Here is a 16,278-nt window from a genome sequence, read left to right as displayed (position 1 = left end):
CTGAAGCGGTATCTCATCGTGGTTTTGATTTGCATTTCCCCGACGTAACCCCCTTAACAGTGTAGAGCATTTTTTCATGTGCTTATTGGCCACTTGCATACTTTTCTTAGAGAAATGTCTATTCAGATCCTTTGCCCGTTTTGTCACTGGGTGCATTTAATCCTTTTTTCTTTTTTAAATGTTTATTTATTTTTGAGAGAGACAGAGTATGAACGGGGGAGGGGCAGAGAGTGAGGGAGACACAGAATCCGAGCTGAGCTGTCAGCACAGAGCCCGAGGCAGGGCGTGAACCCACAAACCACGAGATCGTGACTTGAGCCGAAGTCAGACGCTTAACCGCCCAAGCCACCCAGGCATCCCGGGTGCATTTAATCTTGAATAGTCTCCATAACAATTACACATTGGAACCACTATTGATTTGTGGTTCACAGTGGACACTCTGAAGCTGATGGCCTGGATTAGGATCCCAGCTTGGCCACTTAATAGTACATGACATCGGCCACTCATCTGGACCTCAGTGTGTCAGACACAATGGGGATAGAAACGTTAGCTAATTCACAGGGTTGTCATAAGGATCGAAAAAGGCCAGGGTGCCTTGGTGGCTCAGTTGGCTAAGTGACACTTGATCTCGGCTCAGGTCATGATCCCACAGTTGTGAGATTGAGCTGCACATTGGGATCTATGCTGGGTGCAAACTCTGCTTGAGATTCTCTCTCTCTCATTCCCCCGACCCGTCCCCAACTTGTGTAGCATGCTCTCTCTCTAACAAACAAACAAACAAAAAAACCCACAAAACACAAAAAAACACTGCGTGTCAAAGGTTTAGTAAGGACTTGAATGTTACCTGCAATGGTAAGGCCATCAACACTCACTAAGCTTTTCCTATTTTATTATGTGCACGTAGGTGATCTTATGTAATGTACACGGCAATCTTGCAAAATAGGTCTCATCGCCTCCATTTTACAAGGGACAAAACTGAAAGCTGCTGGAGGCGAAGGAAGGTGTGCAGGGCTCCATCCCTGGTAAGATGCAGGGCAGAGATGCCCCTTGGGTAACTCTGGAGACCCTCTGGAAGTGTTAATCTTGGGAAGGTTTTCAGCCGGAATCGGCACGTCCTCTGGCGGCTTCTGCTATTCAAGTGCAGCTGTAATTAAGCAAATGCCATCAGAAAGGAACTGGAGAAGAACCCAGTAATGAAATCGTTAACTGCTTATTCAGGCAGAGAAAAGCCACTGCAACCCCGAGAAGAATGGGCTCATCTCGCTCTGCTCCCCGGGCAGGCTTCTGAGCCATGGAATTTTGCACAAAGTCCTGGCGGGCTTGCCTCGTTTGGCAAAGGCCTCTGAGAACTTCACGGAGCTAATTGGAGAAGTGAAAGCCAAGGGTCCCGCTTTGCCCCCTCTTCTGGAATCACTATTTACGATTTCCCTGTAGTTCCCCTTGGCGACATTGGGTGTCACCTCTGAGTTGTCTGAAGCCACTCGTCCCCCGGACATTGACAAAGTGCATTGTTTTCCCAGAGTTTCTGTCTCTGTAGGATCCAATATGGAGGTATCCATCACCGGTACTCATGCCCCCAAGACAGCATGGCTAATCTGGTTTTTATTTGTGGGGCCAAAGCACTGTCCTGGACGAAGTCTCCCTGCAGCTGGATAAGCTTTGAGTTTGAAAACAGGCTCCACAGTCATGACTTTGCACTTGGTTTTTCTTCCATTCATGGGGGAGTGATGAGAGATGGTTTAGGCAAAGCCCCGGTAGCTCAGAACCTTTTACTTCCAGAGTTCTCTACTTTCCAGAAAAGCTCGTCTGCTCCAACGACTGTGTCTGTGCGGCACTGTGAGCAACTGCGGGCAACTTGGGGACAGGAACTCTCTCCCTGTCTCTGTTTCTCCTTTCCTTCGTGCCTTCCACTCCATACACGTTTGCTGAATCTGTGTTATGTGCCAAACACTGGGGCAAAACAGCCAAGTTCTCTGTCTCCATGGAACTGACCTTCTAATTTCTTAATTATCTCTATGTTCACAGCACCTAGGACATAGTAGGCGCTTAATAACTGCTTTGGTGGCTTGGTGCATACACTGCTCTTCCAGGTTTTTTCCTATGCATAGACTAACACATATACATGATATTTAAATTTTAGATGGAGAGATAGATCACTCCTTAATGGTATCCTGTGACTCCCCTCCCCCCCCCCCCCCCCCACTTAATAGTGTATTTTGGCCATGTTTCTATGTTAGAACATAAACATTGACTTCAGGGGTGCCTGAGTGGCTCAGTTGGTTAAGCATCCAACTTTGGATCCAGTCACGCTCTCATGGTTTGAGAGTTCGAGCCCCGTGTTGGGCTCTGTGCTGACAGCTTGGAGCCTGGAGCCTGCTTCAGATTCTGTGTCTCCTTCTCTTCCCCTCCCCAGCTCCCACTCTGTCTCTCTCTTTCTCTTTTTTTTTTTTTTTTAAATTTTTTTTTCAACGTTTATTTATTTTTGGGACAGAGAGAGACAGAGCATGAACGGGGTAGGGGCACAGAGAGAGGGAGACACAGAATCGGAAACAGGCTCCAGGCTCTGAGCCATCAGCCCAGAGCCCGACGCGGGGCTAGAACTCGCCGACCGCGAGATCGTGACCTGGCTGAAGCCAGACGCTTAACCGACTGCGCCACCCAGGTGCCCCTCTCTTTCTCTTTCAAAAATGAACAAACATGAAAAAAAAATTGTTTTTAATTTGACTTCAGTGTTTACATGTCCCCAACTGCTATTCGGGGTCTTTCTGCCCCTTGGAATCTAGAAAAGACTGGCTTGAATCTATTCCCTGTAGATAGATTCTCAGGGTCAGGTTAGGATTGCTCGTGTTCTCATGGTCATTTATGGTGTCTTTCCATGCTTCTGCTGTGTATTCCATACAATATATTGAACCAGTTTCCTACTGATGGACATTTAGGTTGTTTGCAGTCTTTTGCTATTATAAACACTGCTGTGGTGAATAAGCTTGTTCATCCTTTGTTTTATGCACATTGAATAAATTGCTAGAAGTGGCATTGCTAGGTTAGTTTAGCAATAGAGGCTGCTGTAGACACAGATACTGCAGTATGTATGGATGCTGCTAAATTCTCTCCACAGTGCTTGTACTAATTTTCATTCCTGATAAGATGTGCTAGCAAATTATGATCTTTGCTTACTGTCGCATACTGTGAGTCTGGAGTTCTCTCTTGTCCAGCAAGAGAGCCGACGCAGAATTGAATACGAGAGAGGCTAATGCCCAGGAGGAGACAAGAGCCCCGAACAGGGGTTTCGTCTCCGTATTTATTGAGCTCACAGGATGTTACCTGCGTGGTGAATGTGAGGAAACCAAGATCTTACACACATGAACGTGGAGAAAACAAGCAGACAGTAATCATTAACTTGTATGTGTAAGAAGCAAAGGGTCTGGGGGGGCCAGTGGAGTTTGTGATCACAGCACCGTATATTGGCATCAGATGGAAAGTAATTTCTTGCAGGTGATACAACAAGTTACTCATGATCCCATTACAATATCTCACTAGGTAACCTCACGTGCTTTTCGCGCCATGGTTGGCGGCATGGTGGCGGCTTTCCACCCTAAGCTTCTTTCTAACCCACTTATGTAAGTAGAACTTATTTCCCCACAGCCTACCTGTGCAAATACACACATACACTCACACCTTGTTTTTTCATATCCTTTGCCCTTTTTTTTTTATGAGTTGTTGATCTGGAAGAAGCTTTTATACGTTTAGGGGAATTATCCCTTTGTGATTTGAAATGCAAATATCTTTTAGCTTATTATTTGTTTTCCTTTTTTTTTTTTAATGTTAATTTATTTTTGAGAAAGAGAGAGCACGTGAGCGAGGGAGGGACAGAGAGAGAGGGAGACAGAGGATCGGAAACAGGCTCCAGGCTCTAGGCTCTCAGCTCCAGCCCACGAGCCCTGGGATCATGATCTGAGCTGAAGTCAGATGCTTAACCGAATGAGCCACCCTGGCACCTTTATTGTTTGTTTTCACATTCTTTTTTTAACCAGCTGGCTAGTATTCCATTAAATGGTCCTACCGTAATTTTAAGTGGTCTCTCATTTCTAGACATTTTGGTTGTTTCCAACCTTTTGCTATTATAAACATTTCATTTATTTTTTTAACTAAACTCTGTACCCGATGTGGGGCTCTGAGGCACGACCCTGTGATCAAGAGTGACATGCCCTACCTACTGAGCGTGACTTTTTGCTGTTATAAACTGCACAGCTCTTTCCACCACTCTGCATTGCATCTCTAAATCTAGGCTAAATTCCTAAAAGTGCAATTGCTCGGTTACAGAATGTTTAAAAAGCCTTTTGATGTGTATTGGGCTTTGGATATTATACTTCTTTCTTTCTTTCTTTTTGTTAAATTTTAAAACAGCAAATGTTCATTGGTTTAAAAGAAAATCCCCCACGTGCTCGCCATTCACCCAGACCGGCTGGTCTAATCTGTTCTCCCACTCGCTTCAGCTTCTTTCTCGTTGGATCAAAGCAAATCATTTCACGCATCAAGATGGAAGGATTTAGAGAGAAGCTATCTTTGGATGAGAAACTCCCCGCCTCCCCTCCCAGTTCTTTCAGAGAGTGGCAAGGGAAAGTTACCCATTACCCAACGCTGCTGTTTGGAAACCTTCCACGGTGGTGGGGGGGGGGGATGCAAGGGGGTGACTGTGCATTCCCACCCCAAGGGCCCCTTCTGCGAAGCCCCACTCTTCTTTTGCAGACAGGAAAGAGCGATTGCCCACGTGGATGACTCAGCCAGCCCCGGGCCACTTTGGTCCAGTACAGAAGCGCCAAGGACCCAAAAGCTTTGCCTCGACCATCCGTTTTCACTTAGTTTTGATTCATCCGGTCCCAGAGGCCGGCAGGAAATTGCTGGCAGTGTTGTCAGTCACGTAGGAGACTTTGCTCTGCCCCCTGCCATTTGGATATTGCTTCCTTGAACAATACCACTTTGATGGGCACCCCCTGCCCCATGCCATCTCATCTGGATGTGCACTGACATCTGGCCGGTGGGGGGCTCTATGTCATGGCTGAGCCGCTAAGACCCAGGGAGGGAACATTCTCCCAGCCTTGCCAGCCAGAAAACCAGGGTTCGAGCCTGGCTCTGCGGGCTCTTTCCATTAACCTATATCTCGTCTCCAAGACGGCTCCTCCCTGTGGAGCTGCTCCCAGTAGCCACCTGGATGGGAAACAATGTCAAATACAGTCTTCGGGAGGGTGAATAAATGACCGAGTGACAGCACCTCCTACTGGGGTTGCACAGGGGGCCTCCTCCCTGGACTTCCCAGGCTGGTTTTTGAAAATTCTGCTTGCTCTGGACAAGTTCCCAGTCTCCATCCTTGGGTGGCTTCCCCGCAGGGGTACCGGGTGCCGAGGGGTGCAGGGCAGGCACGTGGCCAGCCAGGTCCTCAGGAGGGCTTCACGGCCACCCCTGCCTCCTCGTCTACACAGCACCGATTATTGCCAAAGTGGCTGCTGGTCCTTAGGATTTGGGAAGCAGAGAATCCTCAAGACTGCAGCAATATCCAGAGTTTTTCTTTTTCTTTTCTTTTTTTTTTTTCCAGCCTGGAGATTGCTGCAGCTGTCTGCCTGGAAACGTGAGCCACAGCCTGACTGTCTCTACATGAGTAACATGAGCCCAGACTCCGACCCTGGGCAAGCCACCGTGGCACCGGGGCCTTACCACTGAAGCCTCCTGTACCCTGTAGACGAGCATTTAATTATTCTTGTTTTACTCAACAACAGTAGGAGGCTCTCAGAAAGAGTAAGCGGGGCGCCTGGGTGGCTCAGTCAGTTAAGCACCCAACTTTGACTCAGGTCATGATCTCCTGATCTGTGAGTTCGAGCCCCGCGTTGGGCTCTGTGCTGATGGCTCGGAACCTGGAGCCCGCTTCAGATTCTGTGTCTCCCTCTCTGCCCCCCCCCCCCCAACTCACACTCTGTTTCTGTCTGTCTGTCTCTCTCTCTCTGTGTGTGTCAAAAAACCAACATTAAAGGAAAAAAAAAGAAAGGAAGAGTAAGCAACTCCCTGAAAGTTACAGGATGAGCAAGTCCTGAACTGGGATTTTGAACCCAGGTCCTTAAGCTGGAATTCTGACCCCAGGCGCTTTGTCTTACCTATTGATTTGTGGTTTTTTTTTAGAACGAATAAATCAGATAGAGGTCATAGTAGAGACGCCACCTGATAAAACCTACCTCTGAGGCTCAGCCTGGGGAACTCAAGAGAACTAATGTCAGGTAAGAGGTAACATGAATACTGGCCAATGACACTTTTCCAGGTAGAGGTGGGGTTCAGGCACTGGAGCCTTCTGGTGGGAAGTCTGTGAGCAATGACTTCTGGCTTCTTTGGGGTCTTATCTAGAGATGAGAGGGCTGGTTCTCCACTGGGGGATTTTCTAGCTCAGTGATGGGCAGTGTTGGGGCCTTTGGGAGGTTTTCACATCACAATTAACAGAGCGCCTTGTGCATTCATGCAAAGCGGAGTACTTAGCCCAAGTGGAGGTACTGGGGCTGGTGTCTCCTCTGCCCACATCACCAGGACTCCCAGGCACCAGGGAGCTATGGGATGCCAATGTGGTAGAAAAGAATGTATCCTGCTGAATATTACATGTGAGATAACAACCAAAGACAGGATTTCATTGTTCCCACTGCAGGAGTGCAGAATATATCACCCCAAAATGTGCCACTTCGGCAAATCGATTATTATCATTTTTTTAATTTTCTAAAATTCATTTTGAGAGAGACGGAGACAGCATGAGTGGGGGAGGGGCAGACAGAGGAGGAGAGAGAGAATCCCAAGCAGGCTCTGTGTTGACAGTGCAGCTCGAACTCATGAAACCATGAGATCGTGACCTGAGCCGAAACCAAGAGTCGGATGCTTACCCGACTGAGCCACCCAGGCGCTCCAGCATATTCATTATGTTTAATTAAAGTTGCTTGAGAAATAACCAGTGCAAGAAGAACCGTCTGATTATCCTGTTTCCCCATGGAAACAGGAGAAAAATCTCCCATGTGAGAGTTGCCTTCCCTGTACCGGGAGGGGAGAAGGCATCCTTATTACCAGAGACAGGGAATTTAGGGCCAAGGAGGCTGCATAAGAAAGCTTTGTTAATTCTTCACCATTTACCCTCTGTAGCACGTAGCCCTGTGCCTTGTCAATTCTTCACAAATGTGTTGTCTCTTTGTCTAAAAGGTATAAACCTTTCCTGCTGTGTTCCCTTCTTGGGAGGCTCACACCTTTGCGGGGCTTCCATATGGACATATGTCATTAAACTAGTTTTTCTCCCGTTCAGCTGTCTTTTATTATAGGAGGTCTCAGCCGAGAACCTAGGAGAGCAGAGGGAAAGTGATTTTTTCCTCCCCTACACCACTTAGCCCCGTTCGCTAAAAATGCATGGTGGAGAGATTTCCAAATGTGAGCTTTGACATGTGTCAGGGCTCAGTCATTATTTTGCACTGATCTCCCCTCCCCCGACTCCAGCCCCTTATGTGAGTTTGTGACATCACCCTTCGTCTGGGCTCTCACACGAAAAACAGGCTCCTCTTCACTCTCCCACACTCCCCACAGTCAAGCGTTCATCACTGACTTCGCTCACTGATTCTCTCTCTCCATCATTTTGAAACTTGCAGCAAACCCTGCAAACACATCTCACATCTTTTGACTCTTCTGCATGTCTGTTTACACCGTCCTGACTTCTCTTACTTGGGGGGCGACTGTCCCGTTGGCTGTCTGTGGTTTCCCTCTTTCTCCACTGCAGTCTATTCTCACAACACCGGCAGAATGAGCTTTTAAAACTCAACCCAGATCTTCTCACTGTTCTGTTTAAAATCCTTCAATGGCTGTCTTCCCGCTGTGTCAATGTAGGAAAAATGCAAACTCCCGCCCTTGGCTTCCCAGACCCTCAGGAAACTGGTCCCTGCCTGCCCACCTGTCTTGGCTGCGCTTTGTTGCAGGCACGCTGGCTTTCTTTCAGCTCCCATGATTAGCACCGTCTAGCCAGCCCCAGGCCATTTGCACTTGTAGCTTCCTCAGCTATACCACTTATAAGCCTGGTCCTTCTCATCCTTCAGGACCAGTCGCTCAGAGCTGTTGAAGTGACAGTCGCTGAAGTGACAGTTGCTCAGAGCAGGCTTCCCTTTAATCTCTATCATCTAAACAGGTCTCCTCTCCACGCCCCCCCCTCTTTTAAATGATACACTTGCGTTCATTTTCCCCCTATAATTTACCCCCGGGTTAAATTATGTTGTCCAAAAAGGTATGTCTAAGTTGTAACCAATGGGAGCTGTGAAAAGCAGCCTTATTTGGAAATAGAGTCTTTCCAGATAGAATCAAGTTAAAATGAGGTCATACTGGATCAAGGTGGGCACTAATCCATTGGCTAGTGCCCTTATGAGAAGAGACAGACAGACACAAGGACACCATGTGACTGTAGGAGCAGAGACTGGAGTGATGTGTCTACAAACCAAGGAGGGCCAAGAATTGCTGGCAGCCGCCACAAGCTCGAAGAGACAAGGGATGGTTCTCTTCTAGAGCCTTTAGAAGGAGCGTGACCCTGCAGACACTTGACTGCTGACTTCTGGCCTCTGGAGCTGTGAGAACATCAATTTCTGTGGTTTGAAGCCACCAAGTTGTGGTGATTTGTTACCTAGGAAACTAATTGGTGGCAATTATTTTGTTTGCTTGTTTGCTTATGATTTTTCTTCCACTCGACAAGAAGTTTCTGTCTTTGTTCTGTTGCGTATCCCTAGCGTCCAGCTGTGTGTCTAACGCAGAGTAAGTGCCCACCGTGTAGTTTCGGATGAATCGATTCCCTCCCATAGTCAGCCACAGCGTTGTACCAACTTGAGCCTGTCTTTTGTTCATCGCTCTGGATTACGTGTATTGCTTCTGCTCTGGCTCATCATCTGTCTCTCAATTATTGCAAGAACCTTCCATGCTTTCTCCTTGCTGCTTCACCTTTCACCCTCTTTTACTCTGTACAATTTTTTTAACGTTTATTTATTTTGAGGCGGAGAGAGCGAGCATGAGTGGGGGAGGGGCAGAGAGAGGGAGAGAAAGAATCCCAAGCTAAGATTCTCACCCTCTTTTAACACAAATTTGGGGGTGTCTGGGTGGTTCAGGTAAGCGTCTGACTCTTGATTTTGGCTCAGGTCGTGCTATTACCGTTTGGGAGATCCAGCCCTGTGTCGAGCTCTGTGCTGACAGCACAGAGCCTGCTTGGAATTTTCTCTCTCAGCCTCTCTCTCGAGATAAATAAAGAAACATTAAAAAAAAACCAAAAACTATAAATATCTCACTTTTCTTTAAAAAGATTTTTTTAAATGTTTAGTTTTGAGAGAGAGAAAGACAGAGTGTCAGGAATAGGGGAGGGACAGAAAGAGAGGGAGATAAAGAATGCGAAGCAGGCTCCAGGCTCTGAGCTATCAGCCCAGGGCCCAGTGTGGGGGTCCAACCCACAAATTGCAGGATCATGACCTCAGCTGAAGTCGGATGCCCAGCCACCTAAGCCACCCAGGTGCCCCTGATCTCAGTTTTCTACTTTAAACTCTGTTTTTTCCCTATTATCCTACGCTAGCTATTGGACCTCCGGCATGCTCCATAAACTCTGAGCCTCAGCCTTAGTCTTCCCATCTGTGGAATAGGAGTGACAATGACATCTACCTGACCACGTTGATATCCACACGAACTGAGAATCATTGCAAAGCGTGGAACGCAGTGCCCTGCATATCACAAGAGCCCTCGATTAATTTCAGCATTTGTTTTGGACTGAGGCTAGAGGCCCACAGCTATATAAAATGAGTCCTTTGTTAAGATGGAAAAAAGCAGTTGAAAAATCACATGTTCAAGGCTGGCTTGCCCAACGACTGTTCAAAAATAATGAAGAAGCAGTTTGCCTAGCATTTTGGCCCGTTGAAGTTTGGAGAAGAAGTTTGAGAGCGTGAGTCTGCATATCATTATACCAACAACACAGAGACAGTAAGTGAAAAACTTAAAATAGGCTCACATGTATATTAAAATCATATCATTTGTACCATAGGCATAATCATAAATATAGAAATAAAGGGATTCATCTTAATCATGACTCAGAATTGATGTTCTTCATCTATGAAAACCTCTTAATCAGGAAATTTCAAAAAAAATGTTTAAAATGCATGGTAACACATTTCAGAGCAATTCCAAAATCTAATGTGTGCAAATTATTCATATATTCATAATTTTATTATAGCACATCAGATTTGGGGAATCAAGTGCAGGGTAAAGAGAATACCCATTAGCTGCTAAAAAAAAAGTCCATAAGTGAAATGAATTTAAGTACTCTAACTTCCTTCCTCTTGAGTCAGAACTCTCGCCCAAGCACTAGCCATTTAATAAGATTGGAATTTCTCCTTGATTTGAAAGGCAAGGTGAGAACTTTTCTTATTCATTTATTTATTATTATTTTTAAGTTTATTTATTTTGAGAGAAAAAAAGAGAGAAAGAGAGAACAAGCAAGGGAGGGACAGAGAGAAGATGAAGCAGAATCTCAAGCAGGTTCCGTGCCATCAGCACAGAACCTGATGTGGGGCTCGAACTCACAGACTATGCCGAGATCAAGGGTCAGATGCTTAACTGACTGCCACCCAGGGGCCCCAGAACTTTTTTTTATTAAAAAAGCTTCCTTTCAAGAAATCAGGCTTTGTGTAGAATTGAACTGAACTGATGTGGTCAGCTGCTTTTCAGAAGCTGCTTTTGTTTGATTTGGGAAATTATTGTTGTTTTTTTAAAGTTTAGTTATTTATTTTTGAGAGAGAGAGGGAGAGAGAGAGAGAGAGAGAACGCGTGCTCATGCGCTGGGGAGGGGCAGAGGGAGAGGGAGAATCTTAAACAGTGGAGTTCAATCCCAACATGGAGTTCAGTCCCACAACTGTGAGCTCATTACCTGAGCCAAAATCAAGAGTCCGATGCTCACCCAGGTTTCCCAAGGTAGTGTGTGATTTCTCATTTGTGTCATTTAAAATTCTAAGTTGTACATGCTCATAGTTTAAAAACCAAATCATCAATAGGGGCGCCTGGGTGGCTCCGTCAGCTAAGCATCTGACTTTGGCTCGGGTCATGATCTCGCGGTCTGTGAGTTCGAGTCCCGCGTCGGGCTCTGGGCTGACAGCTCAGAGCCTGGAGCCTGCTTGGGATTCTGTGTCTCCCTCTCTCTCTGCCCCTCCCCCACTTGTGCTCTGTCTCTCAAAAATAAATAAAATTTATTTAAATAATAAATAAATAATTAATAATTAAAAAATAATAAAATAATAATAATACAAAAATGTAAAAAAAATAATAATACAAAAATGAAAACCAAATCATCATCCAAGACTGTTTATTGAGCCCTTACTTAGTGCCAGGTACCGAGCTACAACGGTGTCCCAAGTCAACAGTTTCCGTGGGTGCCTCCTTCCCCTCTGGGGGGACCACGCCCAGCTGACAGTCCCCAGCGGTGGTGTCTTAAATATAATCTCACTTAATCTTCCCACTGACCCAGGTGCTAGGTGCTGTCCTTAGTGTTTCTCTCTGACAAGTTAGAGAAATTTGACCGAAGCCCCGTGACCGGTAACGGGCAACTTGGCGGAATCTCAAATCAGGCGGTCTGGCTCCAGGGCAGGGAGACTCCACGCAGGAATGTTTCCTGCGGTTTGAAGTGGCTCCTGCGTTCATCTGAGAGCAAAGCTCGGGATGAAAAGAAATGAGTTAGAAGGTAAAGCAAACAAGCATGATGCAACTTTGCATTCTGTGTCCCGTGACACCTTGAATCATGCCAGAGTGTCGCCCTTCACACTTCATCGCAAGTATCGGTTCTGCGGCTACCGGTGCCCCGGAGAGGAAGCTTCATGGAAAAGGGTTGTGATAAAATAGCCATGCATACCGTATCACAGGACGCAGCCGCTGCTTGAGGAATGTTACCCGCCTCCGGTGGGTGGAGGTCAGGGAATCCACTAAACGTTCTACGATGCCCAGGGCATCCCCTCAAACAGAATGATCTGGCCCCAGATTTCAGTAGTACAGAGGGTGAGAAACTGCTTTAGGATAAACATCCAGAAATGGGATGGGTGTGTTGTATGGTAAGCATGTGTTTTAGTTTTTTAAAAAGGTTTTATTTTTATCTTGTCTTACTTTAGAGAGAGAGAGCGAGCATGCGAGAGCAAGGGAGAGGGCCAGAAGGAGAGGCGGACAGAATCTTAAGCAGACTCCACGCTCAGCACGGAGCCCGACGCAGGGCTCAATCCAGCGAGCCTGGTATCATGACCCAAACCGAAATCAAGGGTCAGACATTCAACCAAATGAGCCACCCAGGCGCCCCAGTTGTTATCATTTTTTTAAAAGTAATCTCTGCACCCAGGATGGGTCTCCAGCTTACAACCCTGAGATCAAGAGTCTGATGCTCTACCTACTGGGACAGTTCAGGTGCCCTGGGCTTGATTTTATAAGGAAGTACCACAGTGTTTTCTGGAATGGCTGCACAGTTTTGCATTCCCACTTGCAACGTAGAAGAGGTTTGTTGATGTAAGTCGCTCACCAGGGCTTGGTATCGCTGATATCTAGATCTGTATCTATATCTATATCTATACCTTTATCTTTAGCCATTCTAATATGTTTGTAATGATAGCTCACTGTGATTTTAATTTGCATTGCCCTAATGGCTCAGGATACCAAGTATCTTTCCATGTACTTATTGGCTTCTTTACTTAGGTGAAGTGTCTTTTCAAGTCTTTGCTCATTTTAAATTTGGGTTATATGGGTTTTTTTTTTAAGTTTTGTGTATTTATTATTTAGAAAAATTTTTGATGTTTATTTATTTTAGAGACAGACAGAGCACAAGCTGGGGAGGGGCAGAGAGAGCCAGAGACAGAATCTGAAGCAGGCTGCAGGCTCTGAGCTGTCAGCACAGAGCCTGACGTGGGGCTTGAAACCATGAACTGTATGGATCATGACCTGAGCCGAAGTTGGACACCCAACAGACTGAGCCACCCAGGTGCCCCTAGTATTTATTTTTGAGAGAGAGAGAGAGCAAGCAGGGGAGGGGCAGACAGAGAGGGAGACACAGAATCTGAAGCAGGTTGCAGGGTCTGACTTGTCAGCACAGAGACCTATGCAGGGCTCAAACTCATGAACTGTGAGATCATGACCTGAGCCAAAGTCAGATGCTTAACCAACGGAGCCACCCAGGCGCCCCGCGTTGTTTGTTTTATTACATACCACCTTTGTTAGTGTTGAGTTTTGGTTATTCCTTATATATTTTAAATACAAGTTCTTTGCCAGGTATATGATGGCAAAATTCTCTTCTAGTGCATATTTATTCTGTTAATGTGTCTCTCGCACAGCAAAAGTTTAAATCGAAATGAAGTCCAGTTTATCAATATTTCCTTTTATGGACTCATTCTTTTGGTGTGTAGTCTAAGATCTCCTTACCTAGCCTCAGGTCCCAAAGATTTTCTCCTATTTTTTTCCACCACAACTTTTTTTTTTTTTAATTTTTTTTCAACGTTTATTTATTTTTGGGACAGAGAGAGACAGAGCATGAACGGGGGAGGGGCAGAGAGAGAGGGAGACACAGAATCGGAAACAGGCTCGAGGCTCTGAGCCATCAGCCCAGAGCCTGACGCAGGGCTCGAACTCACGGACCGCGAGATCGTGACCTGGCTGAAGTTGGACGCTTAACCGACTGCACCACCCAGGCGCCCCATCCACCACAACTTTTGTAGATTTACATTTTACATTTAAATCTATGGTCATCTTTGAATTAATTTTTGTATCAGATGTGAGGTTTAGCTTGAGGTATGTGTGTGTGTGTGTGTGTATATATATATATGTATACATATACATATATATATATGTATATATATATTTGGTATGGATATCCAGTTTTTTCAATGCAATTTATTAAAAAGACTGTCCTTTCAGGGAGCCTGGGTGGCTCAGTCGGTTAAGCAACCGACTTCAGCTCAGGTCGTGATCTCACGGTCTGTGAGTTCGAGCCCCGCTTCGGGCTCTGTGCTGTCAGTTCAGAGCCTTCTTCGGATTCTGTCTCCGTCTCTTTCTGCCCCTCCCCACTCACGCTCTGTCTCTCAAAATATGAATAAATGTTAAAACAATTTTTTTTAAAGACTGTCCTTTCTCCACTGAATTTCTTTTAATCAAAAATCAATCGATTATATTTGTATGAATTTATTTCTGGATTCTCTATTCTGTTTCCTTAACATATGTGTTCACCTCTCCATGGTCTTAATTATCATGAGTCTTTTTTTTTTTCTTTTTAGTGTTTGTTTCTATTGAGAGAGAGGGAGAGACAGAGCATGAACTGGGGAAGTGCAGAGAAAGAGGGAGACACAGAATCTGAAGCAGGCTCCAGGCTCTGAACTGTCAGGACAGAGCCCAACACGGGGCTCAAACCCACGGATGGCGAGATCATGACCTGAACCGAAGTCAGACGTTTAACCGACTGAGCCACCCAGGCGCCCCTTAACTATTGTAAGTCTTAAAATTGGATGGCTTGAGTCTTCCATTTTTCTTTTTCTTTTCTTTTTTTTTCTTTTTCAAGATTGTTTTAGCTGTTCTAGTTCCTTTGCCTTTTCGTATAATTTTTTGGAATCAGCTTGTTTGTATCTACCAGAAATTCCACTAAGAATTTGCTTGGAATTGCATTGCATGGATAGATCAATTTGGAGAGAACTGACATTTTTACTATGTAAGTCAATCACATACAGGGTATATCTCTTCATTTATTTAGGTCTTCGTTGATTTCTCTCATCAGTGTTTGGTGTTTTTCAACACACATATCTGTATGTGTTCTGTTAGTTTTCTATGTGATTATTTCATTTTATTTTTCTTTTTTTAAAGATTTTTTTTTTATGTAATCTCTACACCCAACATGGGGCTCGAACTTACAACCTAGAGATCGAGAGCTATATGCTCTTCCAGTAGAGCCAGCCAGGCGCCCCAAATTATTTCATTTACTTGGTGGGGGGCTGTTGTAAATGTATCATTTTTTGAATTTCAGTTTCCAGTTACATATTTTCAGTACATAGAAGTACAATGGATTTTTGCATGTTGACCCTGTATCCCATGCTAAACTGGGTTATTCGTTATGAAATAAAGCTTTTTTGGTAGTTTTCTTGTTTTTTTCTGCAGGCAATCATGTCATGTGTGAATAGGGAGAATTTCATTTCTTCCTGTCCAATGTATATTATGCCTGTTATTTATTTTTCTTGCCCTTCTTTTCTAAGGTACTTACATTATTATATTTGAAGTAACTTTCTCATAGATAGTGCATAATTGGGTCATGCTCCACCAACACCAATCTTCCCATTTTCTCAATTTCTGTCTTTAATTGATTTTTTAGACCATTTACACTTAATATAATTATTAACGTGTTTGGATTTAAGTCTACCACTTTATTATTTGTTTCCTATGTGTTCCCTTTGTCTTTAACTCCTCTGTTTTCCCTTTTCAGCTTGGGTTAAACACTTTGCTAGTATTAAAAAAAATAAATAAATGGATGTCAAGATGACATTGCTCTAGGCAGCAATCAAGTTAGTTGGGTTTAGGGTAACCATTTTTATCCATGTTCTGTGGGTTGTGGTCCCAATATCAGTTCATTCTTTCAAGCTTTGTAATGCTAGTCAGATCTGTCTCATATGTGTGCCACCAAATGGCCAGCATGGGATCTGGACAAGGCATTAGTCTTAATGTTCTCAAAGTCTCTTCAGCATAGAGAAGTTCAGGAAGTCATAAATGACTTTATAGAGTCACTTTGCCTTTCTGTAATATCCTCAGTACTTTCTAGTCCTCTGAGGGCCCCCTTTTTGCTCTTAGAGCCCCAATCTGACAGTTTAGTTATCCCACACTGCCATGTAGTTCTTTGGCTGCACCCACGTTCTGGCTCAAACAGTGAAAGCATTGGAGGGCTCCTCTCTGGTTTGCTAGTACTTAATATTCTTTTCATCTCCATTTACGGCCGTTATTTACATTTCAGAGTCCTCAAGTAGCTACATTCCATCCAGTTTTATAGCAATAATCAGTGGGAGACACAAGAGTATCCTTACTCCATCTTACCTAGAAACCAGAGCCCTTCGTGTAATTTTAGAGAACATCTTGAAGAACTTAAATCAGAACTGGTTATTATTCAAATCTTTAAAAAAAATTTTTTAACATGTATTCATTTTTGACACAGAGAGAGAGACAGACGGACAGAGCGTGAGCAGGGGAAGGGCAGAGAGGAGACAC

The sequence above is a fragment of the Prionailurus bengalensis genome, chromosome E3 (genome assembly GCF_016509475.1).
Source record: "Prionailurus bengalensis isolate Pbe53 chromosome E3, Fcat_Pben_1.1_paternal_pri, whole genome shotgun sequence".
Classification (NCBI taxonomy): domain Eukaryota; kingdom Metazoa; phylum Chordata; class Mammalia; order Carnivora; family Felidae; genus Prionailurus; species Prionailurus bengalensis.
Note: the sequence above shows the minus strand (reverse complement) of the source record.